This window comes from Ictidomys tridecemlineatus, chromosome 10, assembly GCF_052094955.1.
Source record: "Ictidomys tridecemlineatus isolate mIctTri1 chromosome 10, mIctTri1.hap1, whole genome shotgun sequence".
In the NCBI taxonomy this organism is placed as follows: Eukaryota; Metazoa; Chordata; class Mammalia; order Rodentia; family Sciuridae; genus Ictidomys; species Ictidomys tridecemlineatus.
In genome coordinates this window covers 99517041-99543502 of record NC_135486.1, presented here as the reverse complement: position 1 = coordinate 99543502, position 26462 = coordinate 99517041, and the positions used below count along the sequence as shown (strand labels likewise).

At 32.0% G+C, this 26462-nt stretch overlaps 1 pseudogene; it reads left to right on the top strand.

The window, feature by feature from the left end:
• LOC101974746 (E3 ubiquitin-protein ligase RNF213-like) overlaps positions 1–26462 on the top strand; it is a 102012-nt pseudogene that overhangs the window by 14514 nt on the left and 61036 nt on the right.

The following is a 26462-nucleotide window of genomic DNA, read 5'->3' as shown; positions in this document are numbered from 1 at the left end:
TGGCTACTTTATGCATTCCATAAAAAAAATTTATCTGTTTATTCTGGCAAATCACAGGTGAAATTAAAATTATATTTATAACCATTTAAGGGTGTAATTATTTATCACTTGGTGTATTCACATGTGTATTATCACAAATATTTAGTTCCAGATATTGTTTGAAAAGCAACTAGTGCCCACTAGCAATTTCTCCTTTGTTTCTCTTTCACACAGCTCTTTGATAATGAGAAATGTTTTTTTTTTTTTTTTGCTTCATAAACTTACCTGTTCAGGAAGTTACATATACTTTTAATTATAAAATACAAGGCATTTTTCTCTGCTTTTTTTTAATTGGCTTAAGGTTTAAGGCTTCCACATACATCTTTATTGTAATGTTTTAGTACTCATATGTAACATTATTGCTGAATATGGCTTGGATTACAGTTCAGAAGTAGAGTGCCCACCTATCACATGTAGCCTGGAGTTCAATTCCCAGCAATACAAATATAGTATTGCCTAATAATATCCGATTTTGTGTTTTTAATCCATTTACCTTGTATTATCTTTATATGTTGGCTAATGTATTATTTTCAAACTGAACACATTTTCAGTTATTTTAGAGGTGATTGCTGGTTAATTTAGTAATTTTTATGTTACTAAGAAACCACCAAGGTGCGTTGCACAGTGATTAGATAAGTTTACTTTTCCAATAAAGAGGTATAAAATTTTCAATTTTCTGCACACTTGAAATTTGTTCTTTTCTTTTTTCATTCATTTTATGATATTTTTGCAAAAAATTACAAAATATAAAAAAGTTGCATTTGGATAGTCAAAGAAACAAAAGAATACTGCCTGAACAGATCATATAGTGGTTTATTTATGGGCAGAGCAAAAGAAATAGAAACGTAGGGGTCAATTAATATATGTCAAGTGGTATGAAGTCAATTTAGGGCTTATCATTGATTTTACAGCTTAAAAAATATGGGGGTGTCTGAGTTGTATAGGATTTGTCTATGGTTTGGTTCTTTATTTTGGTGTAACTATGAAGGGTCCATGGTGGCACTGGATTATGAGAGCCTAAAAAGAGAATTGTTTGAGCTCTGGACTCAATCATCTTCTCAAAAAAGAGGATTGACTGGCCTCTAGTTAAAGTTAAACATTTTATCAAGATAGTTCTTTGAAAACAAGATGAAAAACCTCATAATTTTGTTTTTTTTATTTTCGTAGTAAGGATTTATATATATATATATATATTTACGTCCAAGTTATTAATTTTCACACCTACTTTTGAAGCATAACTAAGAATTTACTGCTAAATCTTATTCAAAAATATGTAATTATTTTCTTAATTTTTCTAGTTTTATCTCTCATATTCTGTTGTAAGATTCATTTCACATTAACTATTATGAATAATCTCTTGTAAAATCCAATAATGCTTTGGACACATGAATATGCAATTATACCAACCTTATTTTTGGAAGAGACTTCTCATTTTTTCCATGTAATTTCTCTGACAAACTTGTTAAATTTCAATTAAACAAAGGTGTGGCATTTACTTCAAGACTTGCAATTTTCTTCAGTTGGTTTTTAGTTTTTTTTTTTTTTTTTTTTTTTTTTTGTACCAGAATTGAACACAGGGTTACTTGAAAATGGAGTCACATCGCTAGCCCTATTATTATTATTATTATTATTATTATTATTATTATTTTACTTAGAGACAGGGTCTCACTGAATAGCTTAGGCCTTGTTCTCCTCCCATCTAAGCATCCTTAGTGGCTGTAATTACAGGTATGCACCACTGTGCTGTCCCTATAAGTAGAGCTCATTCTTTTATATGCTAACTGAATATACAAATAGTTACCATGCTTCTGGTGATAGAATATGTAAATGTCATTAAGATACACATATATCAAAATAGAAAATTTACATAATCTTATGAGACACTATGTAAAAATATTCTATTATTGTCAGAATCTAGAAATTGCTTAGGACCTCACTAAGCTGCTGAGGCTTTCATTAACTTGTCATATTTTTATCCCCCCTCCTGAGCCATTGAAGTTATACATTTGTGCCTCCATGCTTAGGTAGTTAAAATATTTTGAAGGACAAAGATATTGTTCATTCAAGTTATTGGAAGTTATTCTTACCTATTCAAAAATGAGTTTTCAATTAGTAAATTTGGGATAAAATATGGCCTCTCTAGTTACAGTTGGAATTGAATTTTTATCTCTCCACCACTAGCCACAGGAGTGGCTTTGCTCAACTCAGTTTTCTGTTAGTGTTAATTTTTATTCGAATTATTAGTTGTTTTCCATTTATTTTTATTTGCCATTTTTTAAATTTAACTCATATTTGGATTTGTCTCTATTAACTGCTTAGAATAATTTTTTGCAATTAAATTTGAAACAGTGCTTTATCAATATACCATTTTCATGGAATCTGTTTTCTGTTTGAATCTATTTTAAATCCTTCTGTATTGACCCAAGTTTCATGTAGCATTATGTATTTGTATAGGTATACCCAGATAATAGTCTCATCAGGGAATTCTAGCACACTGTTTGATATTCTATTTATAAATGCTGTGCTCTCCTTAAACTATCTTTATGGGTTTTTAAATTTTCCATTTTTAGCATTTTTGGGAGACAGATGCAGTCTTTTGTTCATGTTTCCATAGAATATTTTGTCACCATGCCTGTGGAATGCATTACAAAATTTAATATTTCTCATATGGTGAGAAATTAAAAATGCATTGTTGATTACTGATTTCCTAAATTCAGACGTCAGCCATTTTTCACAGTATTTCAAGTCGTTTCTAGATGCTTCAGAAAAATACTTCTGAGGATATTATTTCCACTAATAAAGAGTAAAATATAGACACAGACCCTGATTGTTTTTGGTATGTCTCTATGTAAAACCTAAGAGAATAAAAAGTTTTATGTAGTGTGTGGCCAAGTGGAGCTCTTAAATTTGAAGTTATGCAGAGTTGATTCTGAATCATCCTCATCTTCTTAATAGCTGTAGGGCTTGGGACATATTTCTTTCCTTTAAATAGTTATCTAAGGGGCTGGGGATGTGGCTCAAACGGTAGCGCTCTTGCTTGGCATGCTGCAGCCCGGGTTCAATCCTCAGCACCACATACAAAACAAAGATGTTGAATCTGCCGATAACTAAAAAAAAATAAATATTAAAATTCTCTCTCTCCCTCTCTCTTTAAAAAAAAAATAAATAGTTATATAAGCTTTATGTATAAGAAAATGTATTGGGATATCAGCAATTCTTTATTCTTCGTGTATTTATAAACTAGGCATTATGCTTTTTATCTTCATGTCTTAAAATGCAGAAAAACTGTAACTATGAAGGTGCATTTTTTTGGTACCTATACTTAAAAGATCTTGATTTCCTTTGCTTTTGCTTTTCAAACCATGCTGTTTTCAAAATAACAAGCCCTCCTTAAAGGAAGAGATATCAAAGCAAAGAAACAAGGTGCCCATTATAATGTTGATAGCTGACTTTATACAATTCAGCAGTTATTTGCTAACTACCTTCACCAGAAAAACCTAGATAAGACCAGCATGATATAATAAATCAGCCCACTCATAATCTAAAAATTTTTGAAGTGACTGACTTAGTTAGATAACTCATACACCCATTATAAAGGGAAATCAGGATTCTTTCACATGTTGTGAAAAAATTCTATGAAAAACAGCAGTTCCCTTATTAGTACTGATTTTCTTTTCTTTTAACATAAGTCTGAACCTCTATTTAGATTGTATTAACTTATGCGGATGTGTATTCATCTGATTGGTGATAGAACTCTCAGAGTACACCATACCAAATGAGGAAACAAACATCACAGCCTGAACACTAGGTCCAGGGCTAAGTTACAAAATAAATTTTGTCTTTAATATATTTGAGTCCTAGAGTCAAGGCTATGGAAAAATTTAGTAACAATTGGCTTCCAAGTGCTAGGACTCTATTTTCCTTTTGATGCTATCTGATTTCTGAAATGGGAATGGATCTGCATTCAGCATCAGGTGGAAAATGATCATTTTCTTTTGGATCCTGCCTTATTTGGTTCCCCTAATCTTTCTGAGGGCAGTCCAGTACTTATTTTTGGTTTTGTGGAGAAATATTGTGGAGAAATATTGGTTAAAACGTGTACTCCTACACTTCCTGCATGGAATGCAGTGGTCCAGGCTCTTAAATTCTCTGAGGTCCGAGGAGCCATACTTTCAAAATGAAACCTGACTGCTATAAACTGAGATTTGCTGGAGGTTTCAAATAAAGTAAGTGGTGAGCATATAGTTCTAAATACATATATATTCTTCATTTGTAATTTTATATTTGTCACATAATAATAATACACTAGATACATTGGGTTTGGGATTATAATGAATTTTAAATGTTTCTTGTATTTTTTAGTGTAAATACTGAAAAAGTTAAAATTACACCTGTACCTCACATTTTACTTGTATTGGACATTAGTGGATGTTTCCAATTCAAACCTGAACCTGCAGCACATATCTATGCACATAATTTGTTTAATTATATCACCTTATATACAAGGCTAAATTTAAATATCCTACTGGCCAGACTAGACCACAATACTTTAGGAAAATCTTGCCAAAAAAAAAAAAGTAAACACACCCAAGAACCTCTTAATCTCAAATCATTTTGGCCTCATTAATTTTGGCCTGGGGTTTATGCCATTACTGTCATTTGTACAGTAGGCTCAGTGGATTCAGATTCAGATGGCAGAGCCTTTCCAATCAGGTACTCTCTGGTAAGAACTGCCCAGTACAACATATGAATCTAAGAAATCTTTGGCATCCACTCTCTGATCCATTCTTTGTCTCCAGAGTCAGGCATTTTTGGAATTCATAGCTGTGCTTCCACTCCAATGCTTAGGAACACAGGCTTCTCTCCCACACAGATGTTGGACAATCTATGAGAGAATGCAAGAAACCCTGAAAGCTATGAAGTTTATCCCTAAGTCTCATCTGGCCAAGTAAGTGTGGAATAAGTATTCAGCTGGAATACTGGACATTCTGTTCTATCCATCCATGGTTTCTTTAGTCATGGCCTGAAGCTTATGTGGATAACTTTGTGCTACCAACCTGTAATCTCCCTAGATTACTGGCATGACTATCAAGAGAGAATACCAAATTCAGGTGTGATTCTTTTTCATAAAAATAGTGCTGTTACACATGAGACTGTGTTGGTTTATCTTCTTGAGCTTTCTGGATATCTGAGAAGCAGGACCTCAAATTTAGGATGACTCATTGTTTTCATTTAGTATTTTTTAGATCATTGAAAATATTCCTATATTTTTATCTCTTTGTCCCCATTTCTGATGCCAACTTTATTTCCCGACCATATAATAAATTATTTCTCACATTATACTTCAAATGGAGAATGTTTTGTAACTTTGTTTTCTCTAGCACATGATGACACTATTTATGAGATTTTGTAAAAAATCCTGTTTGTGAGCATTTCATATGATAGGAAAAAAGGGAAAAATCACTTGAATCTTGGTAAAACAGTACTTGTTATTATCCTCCCTTTGTCTTTCACAGGCACAAATACCTTATTGGAATATTATTGAGTTGTGATGCCTCATTGCAAACGTGGAATGATGATGTGCCCTCATGCCACCCTCATATCTTTTCTTGGCTCTGGGGATTCTTAGATACCAACAGCTTTCATGTCTAAGTTCTTTCGGAGTGTTTCATATAAGTCTCTGCATGCTTTTCTGAAATAGAGGAAGCAGTGTGAAATATGGTGTGTAGATTTTCAGTGAAGTAGTTTGATGCCCTGACATTTTGAAACTTATATTTTCACCAACAATGTACAAGGTTTTCTTTTTCCCATAGTTTCTTGATTCTTTGTTATCTTTCAGCTTGTTGATAAAAGTGCTTCTAAAACTCATGGTCAGGATACAATGTCCACTGTTTTAACTTATGTGTCAAATTCCTGATGGAAGATTATACAGTCCATTCTGTCAAGTAGCCACAGATAAAGTGTGCTCTAAACATTTTCTGGGAATTAACACAGATGTATACTTTTTTTTTAAAAAGAGAAAGAGAGTGAGGGAGAGAGAGAGAGAAAGAGAGAGAGAGAGAGAGAGAGAGAGAGAGAGAGAGAGAGAGAATTTTTCAATATTTATTTTTTAGTTATCGGCGGACACAACATCTTTGTTTGTATGTGGTGCTGAGGATCGAACCCAGGCCTCACGAATTCTAGGCGAGCCTGCCAGTGCTTGAGCCACATCCCCAGCCCCCATGCCATCCATTCACATGTAATATTTTGGATGTGTTTGAATTTATGTCAGACTTTGAATTGCTATTAAAACCCATACAATTTTACATACAGATAAATTTGCTTGTGTATTTTGTTTAAAGTATGATTTCTTGATTTTTATTACTGCAAAATAATTCCTTTTTTTAATACAGAAAATTTGGGGCTAATTTTATATGTATATAGTATCTAATTATATATATATATACATATATATATATATATATATATATATATATACAAATTACAGATAAAATTTAGAATTATTGTTCTGGTCCTTTCTTCCATTAAAAGTAATGTATGGGGCTGCGGTTGTGGCACAGTGGTAGAACACTCACCTAGCATGCATGAGGCACTGGTTTTGATCCTTTGCACCACAGAAATTATAAAATAAAGCAATAAAAAATAAATTTTTTTTAAAAAAAGTAAAATATGCTACCATTTTAATGGGGTAATATTTTAGATTTAGGGGGAATTTTACATCTTGGAACTGAGATTCTTATCATGTACACAAATGATGTGTTTCATTGTACATTTTACGTTTTTTATATTTATATTTAGTCAAATGCTACAACTTTTCTACATATGTATGCCTGTAAAATATTGCATGTTTGTGTCATGTACATAAAACTAGGTGGTGTCTCACAATATTTGTCAAATAGGATACAGTATGATGAAAATGGGTTCCAGAAATCATTTTCCTCTCCCTTTTCTTCTTATCTGTTTCCCAATGTACATTGCCTTTTCTTTGTGCCCTAGGTTTTATCTCTTTGGGCCAATGCTGCTATAGTCTTATATGTTTTTGTGGTTTATATATGCAGTGACTTTTATAAGCATATGCTTCTGCTATGGAATAATCATGTATTTTCAATAGCCAATTTCTTCAAAAAACATAAATTTTCACTTCCTCTTCAGTTCATGAGAATATATTTGTTCTCTATGCTTACTGATAATATTCAATTTTGTCTCACAGATTTGATTTGATTTTGCAATTATTTTGTCTGTTTTGTTTTTCTTGGTACCGGGGATTGAACTCAGGGACATTCCACCACTGAGCCCTAATTTGTATTTTATTTAGGGACAGGGTCTCACAAAGTTTCTAAATGTCTCACCATTGCTGAGGCTGGCTTTGCACTTGTGATCCTCTTGACTCAGCCTCCCATGTCACTGGGATTACAGGTGTGCACCAGCATTCCTAGCTTCAACACTTTTTTAAATTTATAGAGATATAGAGATATTTTATTATTATTGAATACTTAATGTGTGTGTGTGTGTGTGTTTTGTGTGTGTATTTTAATGAGGTGGCTAGTCAAGTCTTCCCTCTTCCTTTTGTTGGTATCAGGGATTGAAGCCCAGGGTGCTAAACCACTGAGCCACTTCCCTAGCTCTTCTTTATATTTTATTTTAAGATGGGATATCACTAAATTGGTTAGTGCCTCACTAAATTGCTGGGTCTGTCTTTTAACTCCCAGTTATTCTTCCTCTGTGTCCCAACCTGCTGGGAATATAGGCATATGCCACTGAGCTTGGTTTGCCTTATCTTCTTTGGGTTCCCTAGTTTTTTTTTAAACCCTTCTTTTCTTTATTTATTTTAATGTTACCTATTTTAAAATCCAGCATGTTTAACCAGTGTGTAATATCCTGTAATAATCATCATCATCTTCATCATCATCTTCTCCTTTTTCTTCTCCTTCTTCTCCTTCTACTCCTCCTCCCCCTCCTCCTCCTCCTTCTTCTCCTCCTCCTCCTCCCTCTATTTTTTTTGTTTTGAGACAGGGTCTCATTAATTTTCTTTTGACCTTAAGAAGTTGCTGAGGCTAGTTTTAAAATTGAGATCCTCCTGCCTTACCCTCTTTTTTTTATCTATTTCAGAGTACTTTGTTATATGTGAAGCAGTCACTTTCTCCCAACCTATCACTTCAACTTACATTTTTTTTCATGGAATCTTGTGTGTGTGTGTGTGTGTGTGTGTGTGTGTGTGTGTTTGTGTGTGTGTGTGTGTGTTTGAGTGTATGAAACTTATTTTAATATCCCCAATTTTGTTATAAAGTTAGTATTTAATTTTGGAAACAAATAATCATCTTTCTGTATTATTAGTATTATTCTTTTGGGTAATTGAAAACAGACATGCTACAGTAGTCAGCCACATTCACCGTCCTTTCTAAAGTTTATTTTGAGTAATCTTCTAAGTTGCTCAAGCTGAGCTTCATCCTTCAATTTTTATGATTATTTCTTCCAAGTTCCTCATGTTATAGTCATATACCACTATATACACTGTTTAAATCCCTTTCTTAATATAAATTTGGTGTGTCTTCTATTATTCTTTTTTATTCAAGTACTTCTTACAAGTGAATGATCTGTTGAGTCATATCAGGAGAGAATACAGGGGCATTTTGTGTGAAGCAGATACCCTAATGTCCCAGGAGCTTTCTTTGAAAAGGATGTCATTTTTTTTCTATTATTGCAGTGAGTTTTCTATCTTTTATCATTAATGATAAACTTCATGTACATTAATAGATAAATAATAACCTAGGTTTGTAGTGGTCTATAGCATCTAGAATTGAGGCAGGACCCTGAATCCTTTGCAAAATAATGTATTCACTTTATGATACATTTTTCAGAATGTATAACCATCATTAAGTGAAGCATCATTATATAAAACTATGTATGTTAAATTGAATAATATATAAGTAGTGTGCAATTTTTTCTTGTAAAATTTACTAGAGCTTTTCCAATTTTATCTGTGTTATAAATACAACACCTGACTTTCCTGATACTTTCTGTGGTATGTTCACAGTTAATATGTTTTGCTTCTTTGCCTATTATTTTCCCTTTACACTTTTTTTGTATAAAAATTGCCTTTCTCAAAATATTGAAACAAATATTTACCTAATGAATTGCTAGTTTCATTGTAAATTTATCATTTAATAGTCTGTGATTTTTTTAAAAAAATAATTTTAGTTGTATGTGGACACATTACCTTTATTTTATTTGTTTATTTTTTTATTTATTGCTGAGAATTGAACCCATGACCTCACATGAGCAAGAAGAGTGTTCTACTGATAAGATAAAACCCCAGCTAGTGTGATTTCTTGTTAATTTTAACTTAGACACATGACATATATTTCAGGAACATACAAAATAACTAGTATTTCTATAAGGAATACAACATTAAAGATGCTAAAGAATAAACCCTCATATCTTCTTGGTTTTGGTAACAACCCTTTTGTCAAAACTAAGGATCTAAAAGTATTATCTCTTAAAAAAAAGAAAAGACAGAAGTGAGACAATTTCTTTATTTAATTGTACCAAAAAAGGAGGTAGAAAAACTGTTTCTTGTCTAGAAAACCAACCTGACCATAATCTTGTGTGATGCTTTATTGTTGGAGTAAATGTGAGGGTAATCCAATGATCAGAATGAAGAATAGCTCAGAATGTCAGAGTTGGGGCATTAAGAGTGTGGTTCTGACAGGATATCTGAGAAAAAAGATGAGTGTGATGGGTTGTAGAAAAAGAAAAGCATGGGATATGAGTTACTGGCATCAAGCTGGGGACCTCAGATGCAACAGGTCAGAAAGTGGAGCAACAAAATATTTAAGTTGGTTGAACAGTGCCTGGAGAGGAGGAAATTACAAGGCTTGAAAGTAATAAAAATGAATGTGTCATATCTAATATATCTCCAATAGCAGGGAGCCAGGTATGTGTCTTACTTGTCTGATTACCTCATTAACTCCTGGTCTTTAGGGATTTTCAAATATGAGGCCAGTGGCATAAGTGTCATGCTGTCACATTTTCTGTCTTCTCCCTCTTAGAATTCACCTTTTTCTCATCTCTGAATCTTATGCCTCCTCAGCAGTTTTTTTCTTGCTCCTCAGATTTATTCTCCTACTACTTCACCACATTTTCTTCTCCTTTGCCCAGTATTTATTTTCTCCACTATCTACTTCTTCAGATCCTTGACTTTCATCTATGGCACTTTCTTTGTTTTTCTTTGACATTTTTTTTGGACTGAGCATAGACTTGTGTAAATCATGTGTACTATGTCTCTGAGTTAGGGGGCCTGGACTGTGGAAAGTTATGGCAGTTGCAGTCTAGTTTTTTGAGAAAGCAGCAGCAGCAGCAGCTACCACTTGGAGTATTCACAGAATATTTTGGTAAATTTTTTTTTCTATCAGAATAAAATCATGGCTCATAATATGTAGTTAGTACAAATAAATTTTCATAGTGGCCCTAAAAGTTTTTATCACCAACAGAAGATATGAAAATTGCCATTGCTTAACATGTTTTTAATTTTAAGTCATTTTATTTTTTTAGATGTTTTTTGCCTTTTTATTTCATGTTTTCCTTCTCATGGATATGCAATAGTATATTGGCTTTAGTGTTAACTTCTCTTGGTAGTAATGATTTATACTCCTATTTGTATATTTGTGTGCCAGTTGATTATTTCCTTCTTTGTGAAGTCCATTTGCAAATACTTTCATTGTGCTTTACTCTTTTGGTATGTCTTTTTTCCTTACAAATATAACACTTCATTTATTCTGCAATACAAATCTTTTGTTACATATGCACTTTACAAATATTTTCTCCCACTTCATGTTCCAGTTTTGATAACTGGATGTACATTGATCTATATTTTTAAAATGGCCTTCAGAGATATCAATACATAATAATTTACAGGGAAATGTCTTAGAAGTTCAGTAACAGTGATAGCTGGTATATGTAGATTTCCCCTTCACAGTATTCAGATAAGTACCATGCACTTGTTTTGTAAGAGGATGAACAAGGTAATGCACAAAGTGTAAATAGAATATTAATTGGAATTATCCAAAAGGATTGAAAAAATTGTCACATTCCAGGCAAAACATGATAAGACTGCTCTCTGGACATGATACTGTCTTGTATTCTGCATTAGAGTTTCACTCTCTCCAATGAATGCACTTATATTTGGTCATCTATGAATTTTGTCTCTTCAGGATTTGTGAAGCAGTATATGATACCACTCTTTATTCATCTAACATTTGTGGATCTTTACCCTGTCCTGCTCCATTCTGCTGACCCAGGGTCCCCTCACTTTCTTTATTCTCTTGGGCATGATATTTCCTTTGCTGAAATTCTATCAAACAATTTGTGCAAAGATCAGCTCATTAGAGGATACGCCATCTATGATGCTATGGCTTCCAGATTCTGTGAGGTTTGAAGGTTGTAACCTGTTGCAATACCATCATGTTCTACAGAAAATTAGTTTGTCTGTCTTTATACTTTTGTAGGCTGCATCACCATGAGAAATACTTGTGACTAAAAAACAAGGAACACAAGCAGTCACTAAAAGCTAGAATGATTCTCTTCTAGAGCCTCTAGAGAGAATGTAGCTTTTTTTAACATTTTGATATTAATCCTGTTTCATGAAAATAAAAACATCCATAACTATAAAAAATAAATTTCTGTTGTTTTAATCTCTTACTTAGTAGCAATAGGAATTTAGGGATTTTACTTGGCTATATTATCAAATGGAATTATACTAAAGTGATAGGTATTTATAAAATATTGTCTTTCCAAAAACTAAGTGTAATATGTTCTATTATTTGCAGTGAGCAAAAGAGTAGAGTTGATTATGACAGAAATTTTCTGATCAGAATTGTTTTTCTTAAATTAGCAGATATTTACTTCTGTTTTCTACTTGATTTAGAACAGTGGATTTGCTAGCTCTCATTTTTTAAACACTTTTTCTGAGTAAATGTGTTTGTGTCTGGTTTGTGGTCATGTCTTTTTGTTTTTGAATTGAAGGTAGTACAGTTTGTGAGATTCCCACCAATGTTTTTTTACCTGGTCAAAATAAGGTATACTTTAACTTCCTTGTGTCTCTTGCTGTCTTAATTTTGTTCTTTCCCCAAATAACAGAGTTTCCAAAGTGGATATTTTCAAGGTCACAAAAAATTAAGTATGTAAAAGTAAGAAAAATGAGAAGGAATGGAAAAGCCAGCAAAGCACCTGTGCTTAAGCTTGTGGACAATATGATTAAGGTGATGAGTTTGTGTTTGAATGATCTCTAAGGTGAGTTGTCATATGTGTGGACAAAAAAAAATATGAGAGTCTAGACTTAAATTAATTTGACTATATACACATAGAACTGTTTTTCATCTCTACCTTGAGAGTTTTCATCAGGGTTATTAAGAGATCTGTGCACTTCTTACTTTATAATGTTCAGTGACATTGAACCTATATTTTAATTCTCTTTTCAATAACTTTAAAAAGCTGAGAGAAAAATATTCAGGAGAACAATAAACAGTCAATATAACAAATAATTTATCCTGCTATTAAAAGTTTTCTTAGACCATAAATAATAACATTAAAAATATATACCTATGATTATGTGGCATATAGGAAAAAAAATCTTCCATGAAGTACCTATCAACTAATATTTTGACAAAAAGTCACTAATACATTTTTATAATTTCTCAGTATTACCTACTAAATTCTGTACATGGTATAGCATTTTCATTGTTTTTACCTTCCTGAGTTTTATAATATATTAGCATTTTTTTAAACCAGGGATTAAACCCAGTATTGCTTGACCATGGATCCACATGCCTAGTTTATTTTTATATTTTTATGAGATACAGGGTCTTGCTAAGTTGCTTAGGGCCTTGCTAAGTTGCTGAGTCTAGGTTTGAACTTATGATCCTCCTGCATCAGCACTCTGAGTCACCAGTATTATAGGCATGTACTTCTGTGTCAGGCATATATTAGCAAACTTATAATTAATACTTCTTTCTCTTAGGACTTTTTAAACCTATGATTATATTGAATAAAAATTATAAAGTATATTTTTGATACTACAATGAGTAAATAAACATTTATAATAGTTGCACAAAGAATACAAGAATCTAAACAGTCTCCAGTAAGGTTTTTATATATTTTGTACTTAGTAAACTCATATAATATTGACTCTAATTAAATTAAGATGTTAAGATGGAAATTATTCTCATAGCAACCAATAAAACTAAAATAGTGTGTCACTGAAATACTAAGAAAGAATAAACTTAGTAGAATAGTTATTTAAGAATAATTTGATTAATATTTTTGTTTGAAGACCAGTAGTACTAATGATCCAAAATAAGAAAAAAAAATAAGAAATAAGTCAAATGTTCTTGAATGTTGAAACGAAAAATTGATAGTGCATCCATAAAATACAATAGTAGTCCTCACTACAAAGGAACACATTACTGAAGCACACATGCTGATAGACGCTCATGAATACTGCATGCTTCAGCAGCTGGATTTAAAATTATATTGAATAATGTCAGGCAAAATGAAAGTATGATTAAATATCCAGTACTACTGTAAAACCGCTTTCTGGAAAACAAAATTTTCTTGGGAAAAAATTATAGTTTTCTTGGGATGATATAACTATTTTCTGCTACAAAGGGTGATTTTTTATTATTCTATTAGTCAAAATTGTATATTTAGTATATGTGACATTAAAGGCACATATGTTTGACCTCACCAAAAATAAATATAGAAGTAGTGGGACTGGTCTATGTTGGAAAATTGGTAGAAGCATAGAAGAAATAAAACATGCCATGTAATAAGCAGATGTTGAATTTGGATAACTGGTATATTTTAACATTTATTTATTTACATTTATGTAATAAAACATTTCTATACTGGTTTATATGATCTTGATTGCTCTCTGAGATCAAAGATGAAAAAAATGGTATGGTCTGTCCTGAGCAAGGATGATTCTAAATGTGTTAACTTTTGGATAATTTCTGAACCTTTCTTTATAGGATGCTTTGTGTGTTTTTATATGTATGACATACTCCCATGGAAATTTTAAATGCTCTGTGTGTGAAATTATTAGGCATCTCAAAATATTCGGAACAGGTCTGAGGTTTTGGCTCAGTGGTAGAGGGTTCACCTGACATGTGCAAGGCTCTGAGTTTGATCCTCATAAAAATTAATAAAAATAAACTATTGTGTCCAACATCAACTAAACAATAAATATTTAAAAAGGATATGAGGAACAATTTGTGATTTGGTTTAGATTTCAAATTGGCTCAGTATAATTATTTTTTAGTTGTCAATGGGCATTTGTTTTATTTATTTATATGTAGTGTTGATCGAGGTGGAATTCTTCAGTTACTTAAATTCCTAGAGAAGTTGCATAATTATTTTGGCCTAGCAAAACTTTGAGTTTTTGAGGAAGGCAGTAGTAATAATGATTCCCAATCCTGACTAGCCTCTTAGTACCTATGGTTTCATTAAATTTGATTAATTTTGAATAGTCACACAAATGTCATCTGAAAGAAAAGAAAAAAAAGGTATGAATTGCAAAAATAGTTCTAATTCTTCATCCTTCTCTGTATCCAGGCAATTGACAATGTTATTTTGTAGCTGTTCTAATTGACAGGTAAAATCTGTTTTCCAATACTTTAATCTAGAATGGATTATATTACAGCCAGTAAAATACAGTGAGCATAAAAATGTACTAGTATTATTCCTTGGCCTAAAGTGTCTTGAATTTTTCCTGATTTTCTTTGCGTACCCCACCATCTCAAGGAAAGAAGCTAATATGATGATGATTGTGAAGAAAAAGAGGTTTCATGGATGGCAAGAAAAATGCCACAGTGGACAGCCATCTCTCTTCCAGGAGCAGGGCTACCATGTCAAATAGCAGAGCATATGCAGTAAGGTCCCTAGCTGAAATCAGAGTAGCCCAGTTTAACCCAGTTTCAAAGGGGCTTTCTCATACACTGATCATTTCAATCATGAATGTGTAAGTTTTGTGTAGTGTGTAATATTTGATAGCTAATCAACAAATATATCCAATGCAAACAGTAAACCAGAGTTCAACACTTGCTGATTTCAAAATCACTAAATTGAAATGGCATGCAAGAAGTACAGATTTTCCCCCTGATTTAATATTGGAAGTCATATTAAATGATTTTGAGTTATACAGAAATGTGTGCAGACATGAACATAAACTCACACCATACTCCTCACAAGAAGATGAACTAGACAACCATAGCCAGATTACTAAGATCAAGGCACAATGGCAAGATAAAAAGTTTTAATTTTTTCCTTTACATCTAAATCCTGATGTCAAGGTGTAAACACATGTGAAGACATAGAAATCCTTCCCCTTGTTCACTTTCTAATATCTAAAAGGAATGAGATTTGCCAGGTAGTCATTTGGAAAGATGGATTGCCTTTGTGAACTCTCATTTCATATCACCCTCCTGTAGTCTAATAAAAATTATTTCTTGCTCATTTGGTCTAAAAGAGGGATATTGGGCAGGAAGACAAAATAAAAAAGAGGGTTGAAATCATTCAATTTTCTGTGGTAAGAAGAACCAGAGCTCTGTAATGTACATTTTCAATGTGGCAGCCATTTCTCATATGTGGGTAATGAGTTTTTGGAATAGGGATGATATACATTGAGAAGTATTAGAAATGTAAAACACAGTGAAGATTGAATGTTTAATGAGAAATAAATGTATTAGGCCTGGGGTTGTTACTTAGCAGTAGAGTCCTCACCTACTTTATGCAAGGTCAAATTCTCAGCACCACATAAAAATAAATAAATAAATATATATATAAATAAGGTTATTTAAAAAAATGTTAAAAATATTGTTATAAATTTTTATTAGTAATATATTAAAAGTCTAACATTTCATATATATTGGGTTAGAATAATGGTTCACTTATGAATTATAATCAGTTGTATTATATAATAAAATTTTATGATATTTAATAATTTCTAAATTACTATGAAATATCAATTTTGTGACAACGTATAAATTATAATAATTTATAGTAATTTAGTTATAAATTATTATAAGTATTTATTTTAATTGTTTTGCTTATGAACTTTAAATGTTTAGTTACACATATATTTTTCACTTACTTCTACTGAACTTTGATGCTGTAGAAGATTGTCTACTTTTTTCAAGATCTGATGCATCTCCAAAATTCCAGCATATGAGCTGAATGTGTTGGTGCATACATGGAATTCTTGTGACTCAGAACACTTAGAAAAGTTGATCACAAGCTGAGGTTCAGCCTCAGTGTCTTAGGTTGACCTGGGCAAACTTTTTGAAAATAACTGGGAATATGGCTCCATAATGCATCACTGAAATCTATCCATGGAACCAATGAAACAAACAAACATAAACCTCATGAAGCCCAAGCATAAAGTTTATAAAACCAAAAAAATGTAAAGTAATTTTCAATGTACTATTTGCATTTGTGAATCTATGTTGTTGATATTATTGTTATTGATAATTGACATAACTTTATATTCACCTTAAATATAAATGTTCTCTTGCATGTCCAAGTCTTCTTCCACATAGAAAGCTCTATCTGAAAAAGAAAATAACCAAGGACCTGAAAATCATTGATGCAGCACCCTGAGTTCTAATTGTTTCACCTGTCACTCAGTGGCAGAGGGGTCTGAGGCAGGTATTTTGTCCATTCAGTTAAAAATTATCCAATCAGAGGTGATTGTGATGGTAATTATTCAATCATAAACAACCAAAGAATAGAGGACAAGTTTCAAAATTCTGGGAGATCTTTATCTCTGGTCTAGTTAAATCTCTAGATCCATCAGGTTTTGTGATACCTGGGAGGTTCTGTCACAGGTTCTTTCACTCTGACCTTCAGGAGCTAGAGTATTTGTAGAAATGATAAGTCTGCAGGGAGGTATTCTGAAACAGAAGACAGGGGCCCAGTTGAAAATAGAACTAATTGTGGGAACTTTAACTTTCCTGAGGTCAGGTTTGGAGTCAAATTTTGATAGGGCTCAATATTCCATCATCTCTGGGCCACATAATGAGACCTGAGAGGATACTACATTTATGACCTGTGCCAGATTGTTGGCCTCAGCCTTGGCTTAAACTCTCTGTACCTCCTTGCCACACACCTTCAGAGCACATATTAAATATATAGTTATGACATGAGAATTCTGACTGATGTAAATAATTCATATTTGGGAGTAGTTGTGGCCCATTAGGTATTCAATTTCTTTTTACTTCCAAAATGTTACCCACTTTTTTTGTGCATTTTCCAATAGTATGGTAAGCATTAGTTTCCTAAATGCCATATTTTCTCAGTTAACTCACTATATTAGGAAGTATGCTTCTCCATTGTACATTTCAAATAACATAACATTTTAATTCATCTTTTTTTCTGAGTTCTGGATAAATTTTTAAAAAAATATATTTGTGTACATTCACAAGAGAGAAAAATAGGATTATCACTTGAAACTGTAAAAAAAAGTTTGGAATCTAATGCCATGTGTGAAAGCATGTCTACAATTCCAAACTCAGGAGGCTAAGTCAGGAGGATCACAAGTTTGAGAATAAAAAACAAAAGGGAGAATGTCTGTCAGTGCTTAAGTGTTCCTGGGTTTAATCCTTGGTACCAAAATATAAAATCTTATAACTTCTTATCTATTTGTCTTCTGAAAGCATGGTTAGCAGGTTTAGGGCCCCCTTAAAAAACTTTAAAGTGTGATGTGTCTTCAATGAATGCCACGTCTTTTACTGGTCCTGAGTGTCAGCACTGCATGAAGGTAATCCAAGGTGCCCATAGCTGCCATGTTTGATGAATTGCCTAGTGAATATCAACACCTGTGTAACCATTACTTTCTACAAAGCAACTTATTGGGAAATGGCTCACCTGGTCAGACTTGCTGGTTACTCTAGAGATTACAGGAATATCCTGTATAGGTTTTATATAAATATAACATGTATTGAAATATTAATATAATTGTCTTCTAATTTTAGATTCAGCTTCCCCAAAACACATTGAAGTTCAGTCACTTAGCTTCTGGAATTAAAGAGAAAGGAAAAAATGATCACTATTATTTTTTTCCCATCTAGCAAGGAAAATTAAAAGTTCTAATAATGCAGAATGACAATAAACTATGAAAAAAATCAGGAAAACAATTCTAGACTATTTGTGAAGGAGTCTTCAAGGGAAAACTCACTACATGCAGACAGGAAGGCATAGTGTATTGCTTCATGGTCAGGGTGGTCACCAAATATTTAAGCCAATTAAATGCTGGATAGAGACTGTCTCATTTTAGTTTTACTTTCTTCTTAGCTATGGAATGTAATTTATGGCTAGTAATAAAAAGATATACAAATTTTTCCTAAGAGTAAAGATAAAGGTAATTTCAGATTAAAATCATACACAAACTAAGGTCAGTTAAGTTAGTTCTTAATAATATATGTGGCTATATTTCTATTGTTGTGGAGCTATTTCTAAAATATCATATTAGAAAAACTCAGATATGCATAATGAGTGAATTTTTAAAATTCTAAATGGATATTGCAATAATGGGAAAGCATCAAATATAAGATCTTGATGCATCCCAAAATTTGGCCTGTAAATGGCTTGTTTTTAGAGGGAAGTGTAAATAAAGAAGTTGAAAGTGGAATGCATCAAAGAAGGGTAAATTATTCATAACCAACTGGCATATTTTGTCATTCCAATAATTACAACTACTGGGAAGTTAGGGCAAAAAGTTCACAAGTTCAAACTTAGTGGAGCAACTTAGTAAGAACTTGTCTCAAAAAAATTAATTAATTAGTTAATTAATTAAAAAGACTAAGAATATATTTCAGTGGCAGAATGCCCCATTATCAAAAGAATAAATAAAAATTCAAAATGAAAAAGTATTTTAAACAAAAGCTAGACTATACTTAGGAGATTTTTTTTTAAAAAAATGTATGTATGTTGCTATAGGCTGACATCACATGGTTTAATGTACAAAGGGTAGAACATACAGGGAAAATTTAAGGTAAGGTTGTATAAACAATATTTTACTCTTATCACTAAATATGAAAGTGTTAAATTAATTGGTTTTGATGGCAAAAAAATGGAAATAATGCAGTGTGAGTGTCTGAATCACCATAGTTTAAATAGGGATAATTTTCTTAATGATGATGGTAAGGGAGATTTTCCTACTGAAGCAAATAACCAAAACTAGAGGGTATTTTTTGAACCATATATTTCCTAAAAATTTCTATGTGCTCTATTTCCCTCTAACATTTTTCATGTTCTCTATGTATTTTACATTGTCAGTTTCCTGAGTTTCATATTTTATAGAAGCTGGTATGTATAAGTAAATTGTGTTTATTTGTTCTGTAAGTAGTTAGTTTTATTAAAACATGTAACTTGAGTGTGTAGTTGTAGAGACCCCAATTTATAAAATACTCATCAGAAATATAGATCTTATTCTGGGGCTTGCAACTAATAACTCAGATGAGTGAAATTCGACAGGAGTGAACCAAAAACTTGCGGCATTTCTACTAAGTGGTATCAGTGTTGAATTATTAGACTACTAGTTGTTGGAATATTGGTTTTTGTGCAATTTTACACATTTGGTATTAAAAGTGGTTGCAAATCCAGGGTGGTCAGGCACACTTGTAATCCTACTAATTTGTAAGAATGATTCAGAAAGATGTTAAGTTTGAGGCCAGTCTCAGTAATTTAGAGAGTCCCTAATCAAATTGGTGAGTCCTTGTCTCAAAAAGAGTAATAATAATCAAAAGTGCAGGGGATGCAGCTCAAGGGTAGGGTGGCCCTGGGTGAAATTCCTAATTTCATTTTTTAAAATTGTTATTTTTATTTGTTATTAGCATTACAATAGAATTCATTTTAACACATTGCACACAAATGGAACATAACTTCTCATTCCTCTGCTCAGTCACAGAAGTGGTGTAATCATATATGAATATAACATAATGATGTCTGTATCATTGTATGATCTTTTCCCTACCAACACCCCAACTCTTCTCCTCCCACTTCTCTACATAATCCAAAGCTCCTTTATTTTTTACTACCCCTCCAACTATGAAATAACATCTGCTAATCAGATACAATATTTGGCTTTTGTTTTTTGGAGATTGGCTTATTTCTTTTTAGCATTAATTTTCTAATTACATCCATTTACCTACAAATGCCATAATATTATTTTTAAGGCTGAGTAATATTGCACTGTGTATATGTAGCATATTTTGTTTATCCATTTATCTGTTGAAGGGCATCTTGGTTGTTCTGTAGTTAAGCTCTTGTGAATTGAACTGCAGTAAACATTGAGGTTGCTGCATCACTGTAGTATTCTGATTTTAAGTCCTTTGAAAATAAACTGTTGAATGGGATAGCTGATTAAAATGGTGGTTTCATTTCAATTTTTCTGAGGAATTTTCATACTGCTTTTCATACTGGTTGCAAAAATTTGCAGCACAGCAATGTATGATTGTACATTGTTTCACACATTCACATCAACACTTATTATTGCTTATATTCTTGAAAGTTGCCATTCTGCCTGGAATAAGATGAAATCTTAGATTTGATTTCATTAATTACTAGAGATATTGAACACTTTTCGTTAATCAATTGTATTTCTTCTTCTGTGAAATTTCTGCTTACTTCCTTGGCCCATTTATTGATTGGAATATTTGTGGTTTTGGTGCTAAGATTTTTGTGTTCTTTATGTATCTTGGAGATTAAGACTATCTGAGGTGTGTGGTAATGATTTTATTCTTTTCTTAGGCTCTCTCTTCACATTTTTGTATCCTTTGCTGATAAGAACATTTTTTATTTGAATCAATCTTATTCATTGATTATTATTATTACGTCTTGAGCTCTAGGATCCTTTTTTAAAAAAGTGGAGTCTAAAGTTAACATGATAAGTGTTTGAGCCTACTTTTTCTTTTGTTATGTGCATGTTTTCTTTTCTACTCCCTAAGCTTCTGGTTCAGTTTGAGTTGACTTTTTACAGGGTGAAAGATAGTGGTTTAATTTTATTTTCTTACATATGAATTTTCAGTTTTTCCAGCACCACCTTTGAATAGGGGGTCATTTCACTAATGGATGGGTTTTGGCAGCTTTGTATATATAAGATAACCGTATTCATTTGGGATTGTCTTTGTCTTTTGTACCATTTGTCTGTATTTCTAATTTTGTGCCAATACCCTGACATTTTTCTTACTATTGATCTGTAGTATAATTTAAAGTCTGGTATTGTGATGCCTTCTACTTCATCCTTCTTGCTAAGGATTTCTTTGACTATTCTTTTGACTATTTATTTTTGCAAATAAATGTCATGATTGCTTTTTCTATTTTTATGAAGAGTTTTAATAGAAATTGCATTGTATCTGGATAATGCTTTTGGTAGTTTGGCCATTTTGAATATATTAATTCTGTTTTTCCAAGAGCATAGAAGATTTTTTCTATTTTCCAAAGTCTTCTTCACCTTCTTTTTAGTGTTCTATGGTTTTCCTTGTTGAGGTCTCTCAACTCTTTTCTTAGATTGATTCCCAGTATTTAATTTAAATTTTTTTTCTAGTTGTAGTTGGACACAACTCCTTTATTTCACCAATTTTTATTGAGGATCAAACCTCATGCCCTGCACGTGCCAGGTGAGCACTCTACCATTGAGCCAAAATCCCAGCTTCCAGTATTTCATATTTTTGTGGTTATTATGAGTGGGTTAGTTTTCTTAATTTCTCTTTCAGTGGATTTATCACTGGTATACATAAGAATGTTTTGATTTATGGGTTTATTTTTCTATCTTATTACTTTGCTGAATTTCCTTAATAGTTTTAGAAGTGTTCTGGTGAATTTTTTGGAACTTTTACATATAGAATCATGTTGAAAAAAAAGGTGATACTTTGAATTTTTCTTTACGTATTTGTACCAAATTAATTTATTTTGTCTCTGATTGTTTTGGCTACAGTTTCAACTATGTTTAATAGAAGTTGTGGGAGAGTGCATCTTTGTCTTTTTCTAATTCTTCATTTTTTTTCATCTAGAATGATGTTGTCTCTGGGTTTAGCATAGATAGCTTCACAATATTGAGGTATTTTTCTACTATCCCTAGTTTTATTTATTTATTTTTTTATTTTTGTTTGTATGTTCTAATTCTTATAAGTAAAGCAACATCTGGGGTTTTATAAATTGACTTCCAGAACACTAGTATGTAATCAAATCAAACCTTTATTAAAGCACACACAAAGTCTGTTTCCTGATCAGCCCGGAACAATTGCAAGGGCACTACTTTTAAGCCTTAAAACCACAAAAGAGGAATTTGTGGGTTTAGCCAATGCAAGAAAGCCAAGTTACAGAATCAGGAGTATGCAGTCAGGTGGCCAGAAGCTTAGCCAATCACAACTAGCCCTTTCACCTCAGTTACAGAAACAGAGCCACATTACCCTAGTTACAGAAACAATGCCCCAGTGATGACCTTTCTATTCAGCATGGCTGGTTTACAAAATGGAGTTACAAAACACAATGGAGTCACTTTGGCTTGGCTATCACATAATTAGTTATACATGACAGCAGAAGGCTCTTCCATTTTTTAAATACAAATTTTCTCTAGCTTTTCTAGTGTTTTGAACATGAAGAAGTGCTGTGTTTTTTCAATTTTTTTCTGCAGCTATTGATATAATCATATAATTTTTTTTCTCTAAGTCTATTGATTGGATATTTGACAATTATTAATTTTCAACTGTTGAACAAACCTTGCATCCCTCAGATAAACCTCACTTGATTGTGGTGCACTATATTTGTAATACATTTTTGAATGTGATTTGTCAGAATTTCATTGAGAATTTTTGTTTGTATGTTCATAATGGACATTTGCAAATTGTCAGGGAGACATGTAAAGGTACAAGAACCATTCAGAAATGTTTTCTTACCTAGTTAGTATTCCCTTACTCCCTACTTCATAATGAACCATGTGGGGATAGAATTTCACAGTGAAAGTTGTTCCTCAAATCTGGGATGTTTAACCTGATGTGTCAGGTTTCTTACGATATATGGGATTAATACTATATTCACATAATTTGTTTTCTATTGTTTCTTTTGTTATATCTTAATGCCATGTAATTCAAGTTTTCCCAAGCTTTTAAGTGCTTTGTAATAGTTTGATAGTTAAGATTTTTATTTTATTTGTTTAAAAGTGAGTTCTGATGTTGTAGTGTAAAGAAGCAAAATATATTTTTAAATTAAGTACTTGTTTTATGGTATAATTAAGTAATGAGAATATAGACAATGTTGGGGTTGCCATCAAAATAAATATGGGGGCTGATGAAAGCTTTGGTGTGTCTCACATGTCTCACTGATCTCGTATGTCTTCTATACACAGAAGTAACAACTATCTTCTTTTTTTTTCTTTTTTTTTATTGGTTGTTCACAACATTACAAAGCTCTGACATATCATATTTCATACATTAGATTGAAGTGGGTTATGAACTCCCAATTTTACCCCAAATGCAGATTGCAGAATCACGTCGGTTATACATCCACAATTTTACATAACAACAACTATCTTCTGAGTCTTGTTATTACTTACAATTTTCTTATATATATCTCAAGTGTCATTTTTTAGTTGTTGTGCTTCTTTTGATTATTCAGTTACTTATTGCAACTTTAATTTATTCATTAAGATTATGACAGATTTTTTTATGACTTCTTTCCTTCAGTGTTTTATTTTTTACCAATTTAATTGCTTATAACAAATTATTGGGGTGGGGAAATACCTCGGTTGGTAGAGTGCTTGACTTGCATGCACAAGGCCCTGTGTTCAATACCCAGTTCCACAAAATAAAGTATCACATGGAATGATTGAGGTCACTTCCTGATGTGAGAGCCAGCTCTTCTAACTCTGATTACAACGTATTTGAAATGAAAAACTGTCAAAGATTATATGCTGATGTGATATGTATTTATTTATTTTTATTTCAGGAAACATTACCATTCAGGGATGTGGCCATTAATTTCTCTGAAGAGGAGATGAAATGCTGAACTCTGCTCAGAAGATTTTATATAAAGATGTGATGTTACAGATCTATAGAAACCTGGTCTTTGTGGGTGAGCATACATTTTACTCAGAATTCCGAATTCACCATAGATATTTAATTTTTAATGTTGTATAATGTCCATTGGCAGCTTCTATTCTGTATGAAAAAGTTTCATATTCTTGTTTTAGGATGAAGATTGGGCATTAGTTTATTTAGGAAGAAAATGTTAAAGATTTTCTTTTCATGTCTTACCTATCTTTTCTTTATTCTTGTTTGTTAGTTAAATGTAGTGCTCACAATCTGAAGATTGAAAATGGTTCCAAACTATTTTAGTGTTTCTGTCATGGAAAAAAATTTTCTCTAAAATGTTCTATGGTCTCTCTCTCTCTCTCTCTCTCTCTCTCTCTCTCTCTCTCTCTCTCTCTCTTAGAGGACAGCATTAAGAAACATCAGAATTTACAAAGAGAATACCAAAATGAGTCATATTTTATTTTCCAATAAACACTTCTTGCTCTCTCTAAGTCATCCTTGGTCACCATTCGGTCCCCCCAAAAATAATATGGGAATTTAAAAAAAATAGGTACAGTAGATGTATATCCAAGTGGGTAGAAATCAATGAAGCAAAAAATACAGATAAAAGTTCCAAATGTCAAGGAGAAAATCACCTTTTTAAAATGTTGAGAAGCTAAAATAAAAACAAAAGATTTTTTAAAACCAGATTTATTTCTCTTTCAAACATTAAAAAGCATAAGCTGTTCTGTTTTTACCATGCTTCCTAATTCATTAAGCTCCTTCTTTGTCTTCATTGATCTCACTACATTCAAATTAACAAAGAATATTCTTATGCCTGTGAGGATTTGCATAATTTGACTGATGTTTATTGATCTTGGAGGGTTTCCTAGAATATCTGTTCGAGTTCTAAATACTTCTAGGTTAAACCATTGTAATATATTAATATCATATAATATTTTAAAGAAACTTTTAATATAATTTAATTATTCATTCATATTTTTCACATTAGAGCATTTTATGAATGCCTACACTGGTTTTTTTTGTGGAGTTTCTCTGCTGTGTCATGAGTAGCAGTAATTCTCAATAGCTGCTCATAGTAGTTATATAAGTGTAGCTGAAAATTGTGGTTTAAATAAAGATTTCTAAGGCTGGAGCTGTTGCTCAGTGGCATAGTGCTTGCCTAGCATACAGGAGACACTGTGTTTGATCCTTAGTGCCACAAAAAAAATAAGTAAGTAAATGAATTAATTAAATCAAATTTAAAAAGTCATTCTGTCTATCCATAACTAAAACAAAAACATAAAATAAATATTTCTAAAGTAATATATTTATTCAGAATTTTGTGGGTTGCATTTTCTCTAATTCTTGTGTCCCTTTTTGAGTTACACCATTTAGAGTAGCATCAGTGTTGTTAAGTAGGTTTCCTGACATAAGTTAATACTGTTTTTATTTTATTTTATTTTATTTTATTTTAAGAGAGAGGGAGAGAGATAGAGATAGGAAGAGAGAGAGAGAGAGAGAGAGAGAGAGAGAGAGAGAGAGAGAGAGAGAGAGAGAGAATTTTTTAATATTTTTTTTTTAGTTATTGGTGGACACAACATCTTTGTTTTATATGTGGTGCTGAGGATCGAACCCAGGCCGCACCCATGCCAGGCGAGCATGCTACTGCTTGAGCGACATCACCAGCCCTGTTTTTATTTTTATGCCTATGTGGTATAATTGAATAGAAATTTTCATGACTTTTCACTTTAGGACAATATTAGGTGAAATTTAAATGCACATAATAATGTGACTATTTTCAATAAACTTTTATTTTACTGAATGTATAAATATTACCCTTGTTTTGTTTATTCTGTTTATGTGATTATTTACATATTTTATCTAAATTTTATAATATAAATACATATAGGCATAAATGTATGTATACTGGAGATTGAAGTAAGGGATGCTATAATACTGAGCTACATCTCTAGCCCCTTTTGACTTTTATTTTAAACAGATTCCTACTAAGTTTCTGAAGCTAGATTTGCATTTCTATGTCTCAGCCTTCCAAGTAGCTAGAAGTACTAACATCTTTATACAAATAAATTTGTTCTTTTGTTTAGGAATAAGACTTTAGATTTAAAAGGTAACAAAGATTTTCAGATTTCTGTTCATTTATAAAAGGTTTTTAAAATTGTAGTTGTGATCAAAACCAATAACTGACTTATAATTAAATTTACTGTCTTTTAAATGTTCTGTTCAATAGTGGTGATTCAAATGTTTTTTTTTTTATTTTTTTTATTGGTTGTTCACAACATTACAAAGCTCTTGACATATCATATTTCATACATTAGATTGAAGTGGGTTATGAACTCCCAA